Below are 18362 nucleotides of genomic sequence, written 5' to 3'. Positions count from 1 at the left end.
TCTTCATCGGTGGGGAGAGGGGAGAGGAAGAGGCGGTTGCCGGATTTTAGGTCGTAGGCGGCGAGAGCGTTGAAAGGAGGAAGAGGTTTGACGGCGTGGATTACAGCGAGGACGCGGTTGTTGCGTGAATCGACTGTTATACCTACAACGATGACGTTTTCGGGGAGAGAGGTATCGGAGATTAGGGTTTCGATTATGCCAGCGTCGGAGGTTGATGAGATGGTGCGGTGACAGAGGGATCCGACGAGGAAGTGTTGTTTTAAAGGGTCCACGCTAGGGATTCTGGATAGAGGTTTGGTGATTGGAAATTGATGACGTGGGAGTTTTCGGCGAGGGCTTTGATTATCGGAGTTGAAGTTTGGAGGAAGAGGAGGACGATGACGACGACGGTGGTGTATGAAGTAAGGGAGTGATTGGATGAGTGAATTGGCATGGTGAGGTTTTGAGAGCTGTGTTTTTGGGTTTGAAACTTTATTCCAAGTAGCGGCTGAAGTTAAGTGTATGGGTCTTCATCTCATGATGATCTATCTATAAAATTATACTATATTCTTTAATCGGAGAGGATTTTGAATCTTTAGAGTTTGAAAAAGAGAAATTAAAGGTCAGATTGTTTTGTTTTGTTTTGCGTTTAAAAAATGATTTTTATACTATTTATTTTTTTAAAAAAATTGTAAATAAAAAAAATTAATAACAAATTACTTTTAATAATTATTCTAAAAATATTATTTTAGATATTTAATTATTTTATTTAAAAAAATTAGATATTAAATATTTTTAAATTATTTAATTTTGAAACTATTTTTCAAATAGTATTTTATAAAAATCATTTTTGAGATATAACTTTTTAATACATTGTATTTCGATTATATTTTGATCTTCAATAATTATGTTTATATTATTATACATCTTAGAATTCTCAAAGACCGAGCTTTTCTAGGTCGAGTATAAAAAGGCGAACAAGTCGGATTGCATAAATCGTTAGTAGGTCGGTTCTCGGAGAACATTGTTACAAGACGTAAGCAAGTCGGATCTGATCACATAGTGACTCTACTCTAGTATATGAATAAGTCGGAAACGGTCTCTGGAAGGGTGTCAGGGGGCAACATGATGTTGGTGTAAGCCCTAGAGGCCAATACTTTTGGTACTTGTATCGAATTATTTATTAATAATAAAAGGCATTTTCTTTATTATGGTTGATTAATAAAGTCCCTGGAATAGATAGTCCGTTTAATGTATTAAGTGTGACTTAATCATGAGAGCACATTAAACATAAGGACACTATTCTTAAAGTATCCGTAGTCGAGCTTTATTGTGAAGTGGGATAACATTAAAGCATTGAGACTATTATGTTTGTAGACTGGTGATCACATCTCATGGATCATGGATAAAAAGTTATCAAGTCTTAAACATAGGTATGAATATTAAGAGTAATATTTATACCGGATTGACCCGCTATGAGAATACTATATAGAAAGTTATGCAAAGTGTCATAAGTTATTCTCATGGTGATAATGGTGTATACCACTCTATATTGACATCATTTTTATCACATATAACTATGCCAAATCCTCTGCTAAGTCTGCGAGGCCAGAAAATTCTTGCTTTAACTTCAGGAAATAAAAATGTTTTATCCCCTCCCATAGCTGATTGTGAAGGAAGTATTTTCAAGTTCGAGCCGCAAAACTCGTCTCCATCCAGCTCAACGGCTCTTTTGGCAGCATCAGGGGACAAAAATGTTATCTTGCCCCACTTTTCTCTATCTGGAGGATCCTTCCCCATTCCTTGGAACTTGTACACAACACATATAGAACCTGAGGTATTCTTTTCAAAAAACATCAGGAGCTCCTTGTCATCAATTGCATTTATGTTTGAGTGATACACATCAACACTCAGGGAATGCTTCTCGAGTTCCAGATGCTTTATCTCAGCACCAGACCCAAACAAAGCCATAGGTGATGCAGAACCAGACCCGTGATACAAACATTTTTCCATACATTCTGTGCGTAACCTCTTTTTCTCGTATTCTAAAACATCACTCACCAACATAGTAGCTGTATTCATATCGTGTGAAGCGGCATATAACTGGATGAGATTCTCGTCAACTTTCACTTCAACAAAGATTCTTTCATCCAAACAAGCTTTCCTAATACGTGAAACATGACCAAGCAAATTACTGTTGGATTTCCCACAAAATCTTTTGAGAAGAATAGTGCCAAAACCAGTCAATGTCTTAGTTTGCAACTTCCGTTCTTCCATCTTGGATACATCAAACGAGGGAGGGGGTTGAAGGTCGTATAATGATTGAAACTCAACAGCACTAACACAGACCAGATATTCATTAGACACTGAGAGAAGGTCACCGAAAACCACCCAACTAGGCTTTTGAGCAAACACGAGCAAGGAAGAAGATGGATGCAGTTGAACATGTTGTCCAGTTTGCGCTACTTCATAACCAAGTTGATTGCGTCCAGAAAACATGGCTACATTTTCAGAAAGTGAGGCCAGTATAACCTTTTTCATATTCTTATCATGAACAGAAGGTGTATGAGGATCCCAACGCCAGTAACTTGGAACAACAAAGCCATGTTCACGCTCTAGAAAAGATTCTAACTCGAAAACTGTGTCTTGGCATCTCCTCATAGATTTAGCATTGATGCTATTTTCCCAACACCACTTATTCCTCCTCTCTTGAGGCAGAGCCTCCCATTCTTTGTACACAGAGAGAAGTGTAAAAAGGTCACCATCAGAATGGAAAAATTGCACTTTGAGACAATCAGATCTTTGCTTATCACCTCATCAATGTAGTTTCTTAGAGCCTTGAGATGAAAACCCCATACTGCAGAATTTATAAATTCTCATTTATCATAGACTCCATCCCACTACAGCACAAAAAACAATAAAAAAACATGAGTATTACATATCAAAACAGGGGAATAGAACACCATACTATAACAGGTCTCATTTATTCTTCTCAATTCTTACTCTTTTTATCCCTATGTTTCTTAAATTACATTAAGATATCTCACTATACTGCTGCAAATCATCCTTTGTCCCGTTCATAAAGAGCATTAGAATTTATAAACCACCTTAAGCTCTTAATAAGAGTTTGGTATAAAACATCAAAATGATACAATTGTCACTCCTATGATTCTATGAACCTAACAATAACAACAAAACAAAACAAAAAAAGTTATAACCATGAAATAGAAACTATAAACTTAGAAATAATCAATTGATCTTTTTGTTCATATGCTTCACAAGCTGACCCATCTGAAACCTCCAATACACAAAATACACCATGCCAAATCCAATCATCACATAAAGCCAAACATTCTCTCCCTCACTCTCCTTTGGTGACATAATCTCCTCAATTCTAAAACCCTCCCTCTCTGAATTCCCCAAAAGACCCTCCAAAAAATACCCATACAACACATACATCTTATCCCTCCCTCTCGAAACAACCGAAGTAGGGTACCCTTCACTCTCAAGGTCAATTTTGTCATAAACCACACCCTCCCCCCATCCATTATTACTCTTCAGAAGCCACAACTTATTCGCTTGCGGTGAAACCACCAAAACGACACTGTCACTTCTAAAAACGACGCCATCAGGATGCGTGAGATCCTCGTTGAGAAGTACGTGCCTGGCTGTACCGTCGTCCGCATCAACCTTGAAAACCTTACCTGTATTGGATTGCACCACCAAGAGATAATCCCCGTCGCTGACGTAAGCAATACCGTTGAGCCCGATGTAACTATACGGTGTGTCGCGGTCCACCGGATGTTCGGTGAACCTCGGCGATTTTGAGAAGATTGAAGCTTCTCCTTTCACGTTGACTTTCCAGATGTAGTTGCCGATGGAGTTCGTGACGTAAGCGTTGCCGTTGTAATCAACAGCGACGTCGTTTGCGAGGGCTTCTTCATCGGTGGGGAGAGGGGAGAGGAAGAGGCGGTTGCCGGATTTTAGGCCGTAGGCGGCGAGAGCGTTGAAAGGAGGAAGAGGTTTGACGGCGTGGATTACAGCGAGGACGCGGTTGTTGCGTGAATCGACTGTTATACCTACAACGATGACGTTTTCGGGGAGAGAGGTATCGGAGATAAGGGTTTCGGTTATGCCAGCGTCGGAGGTTGATGAGATGGTGCGGTGACAGAGGGATCCGACGAGGAAGTGTTGTTTTAAAGGGTCCACGCTAGGGATTCTGGATAGAGGTTTGGTGATTGGAAATTGATGACGTGGGAGTTTTCGGCGAGGGCTTTGATTATCGGAGTTGAACTTTGGAGGAAGAGGAGGAGGAGGACGACGACGATGGTGTATGAAGTAAGGGAGTGATTGGATGAGTGAATTGGCATGGTGAGGTTTTGAGAGCTGTGTTTTTGGGTTTGAAACTTTATTCCAAGTAGCGGCTGAAGTTAAGTGTATGGGTCTTCATCTCATGATGATCTATCTATAAAGTTATACTATATTCTTTAATCGGAGAGGATTTTGAATCTTTAGAGTTTGAAAAAGAGAAATTAAAGGTCAGATTGTTTTGTTTTGTTTTGCTTTTAAAAAATGACTTTTATACTATTTATTTTTTATAAAAAAATTGTAAATAAAAAAAATTAATAAAAAATTACTTTTAAGAATTATTTTAAAAATATTATTTTAGATATTTAATTATTTTATTTAAAAAATTAGATATTAAATATTTTTAAATTATTTAATTTTGAAACTATTTTTCAAATAGTATTTTATAAAAATCATTTTTGAGATATAACTTTTTAATACATTGTATTTCGATTATATTTTGATCTTCAATAATTATGTTTATATTATTATACATCTTAGAATTCTCAAAGACCGAGCTTTTCTAGGTCGAGTATAAAAAGGCGAACAAGTCGGATTGCATAAATCGTTAGTAGGTCGGTTCTCGGAGAACATTGTTACAAGACGTAAGCAAGTCGGATCTGATCACATAGTGACTCTACTCTAGTATATGAATAAGTCGGAAACGGTCTCTGGAAGGGTGTCAGGGGGCAACATGATGTTGGTGTAAGCCCTAGAGGCCAATACTTTTGGTACTTGTATCGAATTATTTACTAATAATAAAAGGCATTTTCTTTATTATGGTTGATTAATAAAGTCCCTGGAATAGATAGTCCGTTTAATGTATTAAGTGTGACTTAATCATGAGAGCACATTAAACATAAGGACATTATTCTTAAAGTATCCGTAGTCGAGCTTTATTGTGAAGTGGGATAACATTAAAGCATTGAGACTATTATGTTTGTAGACTGGTGATCACATCTCATGGATCATGGATAAAAAGTTATCAAGTCTTAAACATAGGTATGAATATTAAGAGTAATATTTATACCGGATTGACCCGCTATGAGAATACTATATAGAAAGTTATGCAAAGTGTCATAAGTTATTCTCATGGTGATAATGGTGTATACCACTCTATATTGACATCATTTTTATCACATATAACTATGCCAAATCCTCTGCTAAGTCTGCGAGGCCAGAAAATTCTTGCTTTAACTTCAGGAAATAAAAATGTTTTATCCCCTCCCATAGCTGATTGTGAAGGAAGTATTTTCAAATTCGAGCCGCAAAACTCGTCTCCATCCAGCTCAACGGCTCTTTTGGCAGCATCAGGGGACAAAAATGTTATCTTGCCCCACTTTTCTCTATCTGGAGGATCCTTCCCCATTCCTTGGAACTTGTACACAACACATATAGAACCTGAGGTATTCTTTTCAAAAAACATCAGGAGCTCCTTGTCATCAATTGCATTTATGTTTGAGTGATACACATCAACACTCAGGGAATGCTTCTCGAGTTCCAGATGCTTTATCTCAGCACCAGACCCAAACAAAGCCATAGGTGATGCAGAACCAGACCCGTGATACAAACATTTTTCCATACATTCTGTGCGTAACCTCTTTTTCTCGTATTCTAAAACATCATCACCAACATAGTAGATGTATTCATATCGTGTGAAGCGGCATATAACTGGATGAGATTCTCGTCAACTTTCACTTCAACAAAGATTCTTTCATCCAAACAAGCATTCCTAATACGTGAAACATGACCAAGCAAATTACTATTGGATTTCCCACAAAATCTTTTGAGAAGAATAGTGCCAAAACCAGTCAATGTCTTAGTTTGCAACTTCCGTTCTTCCATTTTGGATACATCAAACGAGGGAGGGGGTTGAAGATCGTATAAAATGATTGAAACTCAACAGCACTAACACAGACCAGATATTCATTAGACACTGAGAGAAGGTCACCGAAAACCACCCAACTAGGCTTCTGAGCAAACACGAGCAAGGAAGAAGATGGATGTAGTTGAACATGTTGTCCTGTTTGCGCTACTTCATAACCAAGTTGATAGCGTCCAGAAAACATGGCTACATTTTCAGAATGTGAGGCCAGTATAACCTTTTTCATATTCTTATCATGAACAGAAGGTGTATGAGGATCCCAACGCCAGTAACTTGGAACAAAAAAGCCATGTTCACGCTCTAGAAAAGATTCTAACTCGAAAACTATGTCTTGGCATCTCCTCATAGATTTAGCATTGATGCTATTTTCCCAACACCACTTATTCCTCCTCTCTTGAGGCAGAGCCTCCCATTCTTTGTACACAGAGAGAAGTGTAAAAAGATCACCATCAGAATGGCAAAATTGCACTTTGAGACAATCAGATCTTTGCCTATCACCTCATCAATGTAGTTTCTTAGAGCCTTGAGATGAAAACCCCATACTGCAGAATTTTTAATTCTCATTTATCACAGACTCCATCCCACTACAGCACAAAAAAGAATAAAAAAACATGAGTATTACATATCAAAATAGGGGAATAGAACACCATACTATAACAGGTCTCATTTATTCTTCTCAATTCTTACTCTTTTTATCCCTATGTTTTTTAAATTACATTAAGATATCTCACTATACTGTTTTAAATCATCCTTTGTCCCGTTCATAAAGAGCATTAGAATTTATAAACCACCTTAAGCTCTTAATAAGAGTTTGGTATAAAACATCAAAATGATACAATTGTCACTCCTATGATTCTATGAACCTAACAATAACAACAAAACAAAACAAAAAAAAGTTATAACCATGAAATAGAAACTAAAAACTTAGAAATAATCAATTGATCTTTTTGTTCATATGTTTCACAAGCTGACCCATCTGAAACCTCCAATACACAAAATACACCATGCCAAATCCAATCATCACATAAAGCCAAACATTCTCTCCCCCACTCTCCTTTGGTGACATAATCTCCTCAATTCTAAAACCCTCCCTCTCTGAATTCCCCAAAAGGCCCTCCAAAAAATACCCATACAACACATACATCTTATCCCTCCCTCTCGAAACAACCGAAGTAGGGTACCCTTCACTCTCAAGGTCAATTTTGTCATAAACCACACCCCCCATCCATTATTACTCTTCAGAAGCCACAACTTATTCGCTTGCGGTGAAACCACCAAAATGACACTGTCACTTCTAAAAACGACGCCATCAGGACGCGTGAGATCCTCGTTGAGAAGTATGTGCCTGGCTGTACCGTCGTCCGCATCAACCTTGAAAACCTTACCTGTATTGGATTGCACCACCAAGAGATAATCCCCGCTGCTGACGTAAGCAATACCGTTGAGCTCGATGTAACTATATGGTGTGTCGCGGTCCACCGGATGTTCGGTGAACCTCGGCAATTTTGAGAAGATTGAAGCTTCTCCTTTCACGTTGACTTTCCAGATGTAGTTGCCGATGGAGTTCGTGACGTAAGCGTTGCCGTTGTAATCAACAGCGATGTCGTTTGCAAGGGCTTTTTCATCGGTGGGGAGAGGGGAGAGGAAGAGGCGGTTGCCGGATTTTAGGTCGTAGGCGGCGAGAGCGTTGAAAGTAGGAAGAGGTTTGACGGCATGGATTACAGCGAGGACGCAGTTGTTGCGTGAATCGACTGTTATACCTACAACGGTGACGTTTTCGGGGAGAGAGTTATCGGAGATTAGGGTTTCGATTATGCCAGCATCGGAGATTGATGAGATGGTGCGGTGACGGAGGGATCCGACGAGGAAGTGTTGTTTTAAAGGGTCCCACGCTAGGGATTCTGGATTGAGGTTTGGTGATTGGAAATTGATGACGTGGGAGTTTTCGGCGAGGGCAATGATTATTGGAGTTGAAGTTTGGAGGAAGAGGAGGAGGACGACGACGACGGTGGTGTATGAAGTAAGGGAGTGATTGAAGGAGTGAATTGGCATGGTGAGGTTTTGAGAGCTGTGTTTTTGGGTTTGAAACTTTATTCCAAGTAGCAGCTGAAGTTAAGTGTATGGGTCTTCATCTCATGATGATCTATCTCTAAAATTATACTATATTCTTTAATCGGAGAGGATTGATTTTGAATCTTTAGAGTTTGAAAAAGAGAAATTAAAGGTCAAATTGTTTTGTTTTGTTTTGCTTTTAAAAAATGATTTTTATACTATTTATTTTTAAAAAAAAATTGTAAATGAAAAAAATTAATAAAAAATTACTTTTAATAATTATTCTAAAAATAATATTTTAGATATTTAATTATTTTATTTAATAAAATTAGATATTAAATATTTTTAAATTATTTAATTTTGAAACTATTTTTCAAATAGTATTTTATAAAAATCATTTTTGAGATATAACTTTTTAATACATTGTATTTCGATTATATTTTGATCTTCAATAATTATGTTTATATTAGTATACATCTTAGAATTCTCAAAGACCGAGCTTTTCTAGGTCGAGTATAAAAAGGCGAACAAGTCGGATTGCATAAATCGTTAGTAGGTCGGTTCTCGGAGAACATTGTTACAAGACGTAAGCAACTCGGATCTGATCACATAGTGACTCTACTCTAGTATATGAATAAGAAGGAAACGGTCTCTGGAAGGGTGTCAGGGGGCAACATGATGTTGGTGTAAGCCCTAGAGGCCAATACTTTTGGTACTTGTATCGAATTATTTATTATTAATAAAAGGCATTTTCTTTATTATGGTTGATTAATAAAGTCCCTGGAATAGATAGTCCGTTTAATGTATTAAGTGTGACTTAATCATGAGAGCACATTAAACATAAGGACACTATTCTTAAAGTATCCGTAGTCGAGCTTTATTGTGAAGTGGGATAACATTAAAGCATTGAGACTATTATGTTTGTAGACTGGTGATCACATCTCATGGATCATGGATAAAAAGTTATCAAGTCTTAAACATAGGTATGAATATTAAGAGTAATATTTATACCGGATTGACCCGCTATGAGAATACTATATAGAAAGTTATGCAAACACTACGCCAAAAACTGGAATAGACAGCGCCCCTTAGAGGGCGCTTTATTACAAAAGCGCACTCTAAAGTGAAGAGAAAAAATAAGGAGCATACTACTAGAATAGACAGCGCACTTTAGAGGGCGCTTTTGTAACAAAGCGCACTCTAAAGTGAAGCGAAAAAATAATGAGGAAATGAAGGGACACCAATAGAGGACGCTTTATTGAAAGCGCCCTCTAAGGGTAACCTTAGAGGGCGCTTCTAAAAAAGCGCTCTCTATGTCCATGTACATTTCCAGTTTATAAGGCGCTTTTGGAAAGCCTTAGAGAGCGCTTTTATAAGCGCCCTCTTAGACCCCCTTTAGAGGGCGCTTTTGTAACAAAGCGCCCTCTAAAGTGAAGCCAAAAAAAAAATGGAGGGACAACAATAGAGGGCGCTTTTGTGAAAGCGCCCTCTAAGGTTACCCTTAGAGGGCGCTTTTGAAAAAGCGCTCTCTAAGTCCATGTACATTTCCAGTTTAGAAGGCGCTTTTGGAAAGCCTTAGAGAGCGCTTTCAGAAGCGCCCTCTTAGGTCCCCTTTAGAGGGCGCTTTTTTTAAAAAAGCGCCCTCTAAGGTCCCCTTTAGTAAACATTAAAATTATAACATATACTGCATGTCTCTTTATTTTCCCTCTCCATAAGCTATTTCGTTTACGTAACTGGGTTTTCTCTCTACTGCGTCCACCGTCTACTGCGATTACTCTCGTCATCCGTTCGTTCTCCCTCCCTCACCGTCATCGTCACCGTTCGTTCTCCCTCCCTCACCGTTCACGTTCACTGCGTTATCCTCTTCCACCGTCACTGTTCACTTTCTTCTCCATCGTTACCGTCACCTTTAAGGTATTTCTCTTCTCTATCGTTACCGTTCACTTTCTTCATGTGTTTGATTAGGGCATTTTCTAAACTTAGTTTTTCATTTTGTGCATTATGTTGATTAATGTTGTTTAGGGCAAACTGAGTTTTTTATTTCTGATTGAAAACTGATATATTTGAAGTGTGTTTGAGCTTGTGCTTGGAAGAGTTTAGATTGTTGAAGTGTGTTTGAGCTTGTGCTTGGAAGAGTTTAGATTGTTGAAGTGTGTTTGAGCTTGTGCTTGGAAGAGTTTAGTTTGCATTGGTCTTTTGCATGCAGTAGGTGTGTGTGAGTTTGTATTCAATAATGATAAAAAAAAGAGTTTAGATTGTTGCATGCATTGGTATATGAATGTGTTCACGTATTGAATCATTGTCTTACTTGGGTCTTATTGAATCATTTCTATATTACAGATAAAATGGCTAACCAAGACGATACCAATGCCGCGAATGAATCACGTAATAATGTTGAAAAAGAAATCAAACGAGGATTGACTGTTATGAAGTCAATCATTCGTGCAAGAGACAAGGGTGTAAAATTTGAAGTACATTGGAGTGCTGAAGACCAACTAATTGAGCCTAACGGTTCAATGTTGGCAAGTTACATTGGTTTCCTTGTTCGCCAACATATTCCGATTACATGTGATAATTGGAGAAGTCCGGACTTGAAGGTTGGCAAGGAAAAAATATGGTCGGAGATAAAGGTACTTACCATATATTGTTATATGTTTTTTTTGTTGACTATTTGTTAACCATATATTGTTATAATATTACTTTATAATAACACACTCCATTTGTATGTTTTTTAGAGATCCTTTCACATCGATGAAAGCCGGCAAAAATATTGTATTCAATTGGCCGGAAAAAGACTCCGAGGATTTCGATCCTTTTTGTGCAACAAATTTCTCAAGGATGAGGAAGGAAAATTTGTTGAAGGAGAACGGCCAATGAAGTATGCCGCGATTATTTCAGCCGATGAATGGGATAACTTTGTCGCCAAACGAAGAAACGAAAAATTCCATGTAATGTCTATTAATTATGCTATTATACAATTGTTAAGTTACTTGGTTCTAATATGCCTTAAACTTTTTTATCCAGGAAGTAAGCGACATAAATAGGAAAAGGGCATCAAAACCCGCGTATCCGTACAAAAAAGGGCGTACGGGTTATGCACGGTTACAACAAAGAATTGTGAGTATATTCAAATGCTATGAGCTTATACATTGTCACAATATGTTATAATTGATGATCTTATAATCTAATTCAATGTGTAGCTAGCCGAGGAGAAAAGTGACGCAACATCTCTTCCGGAGCACGTATTATGGAAGGCTGCTCGGGTTGGGAAGGATGGGGCTGTCGTTGAAGCGGTCCAAAATGTTTATGACGAATGTGTAAGTATATGAAACATTATTTCTTTAATTATATCGAAAATTTTGTTAGACATATAATTCATTTTTAATCTCCTCTAATAATATTTCAGGAGACTTTATCCCAAACCGTACCTTCAACCAAGGTCCAGGATTGCAGGAGCGTACTTAGTCGAGTACTAAATGTTCCTGAGTATTCCGGTCGTGTGAGGGGTAAGGGTTTTGGTGTGACTCCGTCGTCATTTTATAAAAAAACAAAAACAAAAAATCCTACCAACAAAGAGGTGATGGAGACCTTGGCGGAGTTAAGGGCACAAGTACTCCAACTGCAAAACGAGAATGCAAGGTATAGAGAGGAAAGGTGCGCTTCCGAGGCAAAAGATACTAGTGACCGAGCTAGTATCAATCATCAACCGAAATTTCCTGAGGTAATTATATATGTTATTATGAAATTAAAATAGCACTTTTTTACTTGACACATATACAAGTTAACAATAACATTTATTATTGGTTTAGGGCATTTCACCTTGTCAGCTGTATCTATCGTCACCAACTTATCGCATGGTTGGCAAGGGAAAAGTGCACAATACTTCGGGTGAATTACTTCACCATAATCCCCTCCCGGTGGGATTTATGAAAGTTTCGGTTGACCTCGTATTCGATACGGACGCCCGTCTACCATTACCTGACGTTGTTTCAGAGACAACGTTGATGCAAGATGCAGTCGGATCCTTTGTTGGTTGGCCGTCAGATCTAATTTTCCCTGATGCCGAGGTATATATGTTCTAAATGATTATGAATATTTAGTATTCACATTTCAATTCAGCTACAATTATGATATTTAATCAATCCTTATTACATGGTAATGTTAGACTCCTACAAGACCCACCCCTAAAGCTGGTAAAGGGATTCCAAGACGCATCGAGTCGGTTGCATCTCAAAAAGAGGTACAAATATATATACCCATTGAATTATATACACAACGATTCTGTTGCATCACAAAAAGTCATGATTTAATTTATATGAATTTTTAGGTTCCCGGTCGAAAGTTGAAAAAAGCTGGTAAGGATATTCCAACGAAGGATATTCCTACGAAGGATATTCCAACGAAGGATATTCCAACGACGTCCGGGACAAAATCTCAAATTTTGATGCGTCTTGAGAAAATGGTGGAGGAGTCCGATATTATGCATGAGGGGGCCATTCGTACTATAAATTTTGATGAAGGTGTTTTCGGAGCTGCTCATTTCGAAATAATTGGAAAGGAGGACTTCCAACAACTTTTTGAACACACCGAATTGGGCATCGCTGTCATCCATACATACATATGGTACTCCGATCAATCTATAATTTACTTAGTTGAACAATTTATTTACACATTTCAATGAGTAGTCTAATGTTTATTATGTTTCTATTTAAGGTATATGTATGTAACATTGATGCGGGGAACTGAATTGTGTAACCGTTTCAAGTTTATTGCTGCTTCCCGTTTCAATGCAACGTTAATAACGAATAATCCAACATCCGTAAAGAATGATCTAGTCGAGAGATTCATGGCGGCCGATGATAATACACCCAATTTGTATTTTATACCGTTTAATTCTGGCAACGGGTTAGATTTTCTTCCTAATAATTTCATTCTAATCTATGTATATCTTTTACGTAGAAAATTTTCAATTATCTAAATTTTTGTTTTATTTTACAGTGGTCACTGGGTGTTGGTTGCTATGGATCTTTCGAGACTAATAGTGTATTATCTCGATTCTTTATCGGGTGATTGGACGAAATATCCGAATATGAAGAAGACGGTTGACGCGTAAGTGAAATTCCCTTAAATATTCGTGTGTATTTGTATATTTAATTATGTCTGTCAGATTGATCTCAATATACGTTTTTATTTTGTTAGGGCAATACTAAAATTTAGATTGAAAAAGAAATACCGCAATAGGAAGGACATTACCTGGATCAGAGTTCAGGTATATATTAAGTATCTTATTTTTGCTTATAATAGTGTTTGTTTTTTTGCTTATAATAGTGTTTGTAAGAAATTAACTATATATATATATTGTTTGTTTTTCTGTGTAGTGTCCTCAGCAAAATAATTCGGTCGATTGCGGATTTTTTGTAATGAGATTTATGAGAGACATCATTGCGTTGAATCGTATAGACATCCCAAAAATGGTATGGAATAATAACTTAGGGTTTATTTTAATACTATCGGATATTTCATCTAATTTGTTACTAAATCATGAATATTTTTTATTCTCTTAATTGTAGTACTTTGAGGAATACAAGACATACTCAAGAGCTCATTTGGATGAAATCAAGGATGAATTGTGTCAATTCATTGTTGATCAAAGAATCATATAGCTAGGTTGTATATTGTTGTACATATATGTATGGAATGTTGTTGTTGTTGTATGTTGTTGTTGTATATATGTTGTATATTGTTGTTGTAATTTTACTAAATCATGATGTTGTTGTATATTGTTGATCAAAGAATCATATATTAATGTTGTATATATGGAGGATTAATGTTGTATATAAATGGATTCATGTTGTATATATCAATGGATTAATGGTGTATAACATTGGATTAAAGGATGAAATCAATATGAATTTTACACTTTTGCAGCATGCGCTTTACAGGTTACAGGTTACCAATATGAATTACAACACTTTTGCGCTTTACAGGTTACCAATTAAATATCCACTGTTTTTCAAACAATTTTTTTTAAAATAACTAACACTTTAGAGGGCGCTTTGTCCAGAAAGCGCCCTCTAAACACTTTACATTGACAACTTTAGAGGGCGCTTTTCCTGAAAGCGCCCTCTAAACACTTTACATTGTCAACTTTAGATGGCGCTTTGTCCAGAAAGCGCCCTCTAAACACTTTACATTGACAACTTTAGAGGGCGCTTTTTCCTGAAAGCGCCCTCTAAACACTTTACATTGAAAACTTTAGAGGGCGCTTTTTCCTGAAAGCGCCCTCTAAACACTTTACATTGACAACTTTAGAGGGCGCTTTTTCCAGAAAGCGCCCTCTAAGGTGTCCCTTTATGGACCACTCCAGAGGGCGCTTTTTTCTGGAAGCGCACTATAATGTGGCCACTTTAGACAGCGCTTTCTCCAAGAAAACAAAGCGCTGTCTTTACCTATGCCAGCGCCAGATTAGAGGGCGCTTAAAAGCGCTGTTATAGGCCAAAAAAAGCGCCCTCTTTTCCCTTATTTGGCGTAGTGAAAGTGTCATAAGTTATTCTCATGGTGATAATGGTGTATACTACTCTATATTGACATCATTTTTATCACATATAACTATGCCAAATCCTCTGTTAAGTCTGCGAGGCCAGAAAATTCTTGCTTTAACTTCAGGAAATAAAAATGTTTTATCCCCTCCCATAGCTGATTGTGAAGGAAGTATTTTCAAGTTCGAGCCGCAAAACTCGTCTCCATCCAGCTCAACGGCTCTTTTGGCAGCATCAGGGGACAAAAATGTTATCTTGCGCCACTTTTCTCTATCTGGAGGATCCTTCCCCATTCCTTGGAACTTGTACACAACACATATAGAACCTGAGGTATTCTTTTCAAAAAAACATCAGGAGCTCCTTGTCATCAATTGCATTTATGTTTGAGTGATACACATCAACACTCAGGGAATGCTTCTCGAGTTCCAAATGCTTTATCTAAGCACCAGACCCAAACAAAGCCATAGGTGATGCAGAACCAGACCCGTGATACAAACATTTTTCCATACATTCTGTGCGTAACCTCTTTTTATCGTATTCTAAAACATCACTCACCAACACAGTAGCTGTATTCATATCGTGTGAAGCGGCATATAACTGGATGAGATTCTCGTCAACTTTCACTTCAACAAAGATTCTTTCATCCAAACAAGCTTTTCTAATACGTGAAACATGACCAAGCAAATTACTGTTGGATTTCCCACAAAATCTTTTGAGAAGAATAGTGCCAAAACCAGTCAATGTCTTAGTTTGCAACTTCCGTTCTTCCATCTTGGTTACATCAAACGAGGGAGGGGGTTGAAGGTCATATAATGATTGAAACTCAACAGCACTAACACAGACCAGATATTCATTAGACACTGAGAGAAGGTCACCGAAAACCACCCAACTAGGCTTTTGAGCAAACACGAGCAAGGAAGAAGATGGATGCAGTTGAACATGTTGTCCAGTTTGCGCTACTTCATAACCAAGTTGATTGCGTCCAGAAAACCTGGCTACATTTTCAGAAAGTGAGGCCAGTATAACCTTTTTCATATTCTTATCATGAACAGAAGGTGTATGAGGATCCCAACGCCAGTAACTTGGAACAACAAAGCCATAATCACGCTCTAGAAAAGATTCTAACTCGAAAACTGTGTCTTGGCATCTCCTCATAGATTTAGCATTGATGCTATTTTCCCAACACCACTTATTCCTCCTCTCTTGAGGCAGAGCCTCCCATTCTTTGTACACATAGAGAAGTGTAAATAGGTCACCATCAAAATGGCAAAATTGCACTTTGAGACAATCAGATCTTTGCTTATCACCTCATCAATGTAGTTTCTTAGAGCCTTGAGATGAAAACCCCATACTGCAGAATTTATAAATTCTCATTTATCATAGACTCCATCCCACTACAGCACAAAAAACAATAAAAAAAACATGAGTATTACATATCAAAACAGGGGAATAGAACACCATACTATAACATGTCTCATTTATTCTTCTCAATTCTTACTCTTTTTATCCCTATGTTTCTTAAATTACATTAAGATATCTCACTATATTGCTGCAAATCATTCTTTGTCCCGTTCATAAAGAGCATTAGAATTTATAAACCACCTTAAGCTCTTAATAAGAGTTTGGTATAAAACATCAAAATGATACAATTGTCACTCCTATGATTCTATGAACCTAACAATAACAACAAAACAAAACAAAAAAAGTTATAACCATGAAATAGAAACTATAAACTTAGAAATAATCAATTGATCTTTTTGTTCATATGCTTCACAAGCTGACCCGTCTGAAACCTCCAATACACAAAATACACCATGCCAAATCCAATCATCACATAAAGCCAAACATTCTCTCCCTCACTCTCCTTTGGTGTCATAATCTCCTCAATTCTAAAACCCTCCCTCTCTGAATTCCCCAAAAGACCCTCCAAAAAATACCCATACAACACATACGTCTTATCCCTCCCTCTCGAAACAACCGAAGTAGGGTACCCTTCACTCTCAAGGTCAATTTTGTCATAAACCACACCCTCCCCCCATCCATTATTACTCTTCAGAAGCCACAACTTATTCGCTTGCGGTGAAACCACCAAAACGACACCGTCACTTCTAAAAACGACGCCATCAGGACGCGTGAGATCCTCGTTGAGAAGTACGTGCCTGGCTGTACCGTCGTCCGCATCAACCTTGAAAACCTTACCTGTATTGGATTGCACCACCAAGAGATAATCCCCGCTGCTGACGTAAGCAATACCGTTGAGCCCGATGTAACTATACGGTGTATCTCGGTCCACTGGATGTTCGGTGAACCTCGGCGATTTTGAGAAGATTGAAGCTTCTCCTTTCACGTTGACTTTCCAGATGTAGTTGCCGATGGAGTTCGTGACGTAAGCGTTGCCGTTGTAATCAACAGCGACGTCATTTGCGAGGGCTTCTTCATCGGTGGGGAGAGGGGAGAGGAAGAGGCGGTTGCCGGATTTTAGTTTGTAGGCGGCGAGAGCGTTGAAAGGAGGAAGAGGTTTGACAGCATGGATTACAGCGAGGATGCAGTTGTTGCATGAATCGACTGTTATACCTACAATGATGACGTTTTCGGGGAGAGAGGTATCGGAGATTAGGGTTTCGATTATGCCAGCGTCGGAGGTTGATGAGATGGTGCGGTGACAGAGGGATCCGACGAGGAAGTGTTGTTTTAAAGGGTCCACGCTAGGGATTCTGGATAGAGGTTTGGTGATTGGAAATTGATGACGTGGGAGTTTTCGGCGAGGGCTTTGATTATCGGAGTTGAAGTTTGGAGGAAGAGGAGGACGACGACGACGGTGGTGTATGAAGTAAGGGAGTGATTGGATGAGTGAATTGTCATTGTGAGGTTTTGAGAGCTGTGTTTTTGGGTTTGAAACTTTATTCCAAGTAGCGGCTGAATATAAGTGTATGGGTCTTCATCTCATGATGATATATCTATAAAATTATACTATATTCTTTAATCGGAGAGGATTTTGAATCTCTAGAGTTTGAAAAAGAGAAATTAAAGGTCAGATTGTTTTGTTTTGTTTTGCTTTTAAAAAATGATTTTTATACTATTTATTTTTTAAAAAAAATTGTAAATAAAAAAAATTAATAACAAATTACTTTTAATAATTATTCTAAAAATATTATTTTAGATATTTAATTATTTTATTTAAAAAAATTAGATATTAAATATTTTTAAATTATTTAATTTTGAAACTATTTTTCAAATAGTATTTTATAAAAATCATTTTTGAGATATAACTTTTTAATACATTGTATTTCGATTATATTTTGATCTTAAATAATTATGTTTATATTATTATACATCTTAGAATTCTCAAAGACCGAGCTTTTCTAGGTCGAGTATAAAAAGGCGAACAAGTCGGATTGCATAAATCGTTAGTAGGTCGGTTCTCGGAGAACATTGTTACAAGACGTATGCAAGTCGGATCTGATCACATAGTGACTCTACTCTAGTATATGAATAAGTCGGAAACGGTCTCTAGAAGGGTGTCAGGGGGCAACATGATGTTGGTGTAAGCCCTAGAGGCC

At 37.6% G+C, this 18362-nt stretch overlaps 1 long non-coding RNA gene across 1 annotated transcript; it reads right to left on the bottom strand.

The window, feature by feature from the left end:
- Positions 1-7007: 7007 nt before the first annotated feature.
- Positions 7008-16801, bottom strand: LOC127112484 (uncharacterized). The gene is made up of 2 exons (XR_007798820.1): positions 16596-16801; positions 7008-7194 (listed from the first exon to the last, which is right to left on the bottom strand). It is a non-coding gene; the product is annotated as an uncharacterized LOC127112484 (long non-coding RNA).
- Between the last annotated feature and the right edge of the window lie 1561 nt (positions 16802-18362).

This window comes from Lathyrus oleraceus, unplaced genomic scaffold (assembly GCF_024323335.1).
Source record: "Lathyrus oleraceus cultivar Zhongwan6 unplaced genomic scaffold, CAAS_Psat_ZW6_1.0 chrUn0136, whole genome shotgun sequence".
In the NCBI taxonomy this organism is placed as follows: Eukaryota; Viridiplantae; Streptophyta; class Magnoliopsida; order Fabales; family Fabaceae; genus Lathyrus; species Lathyrus oleraceus.
The sequence above is the reverse complement of the archived record's forward strand: the minus strand, read 5'-3'. Positions and strand labels throughout refer to the sequence as shown.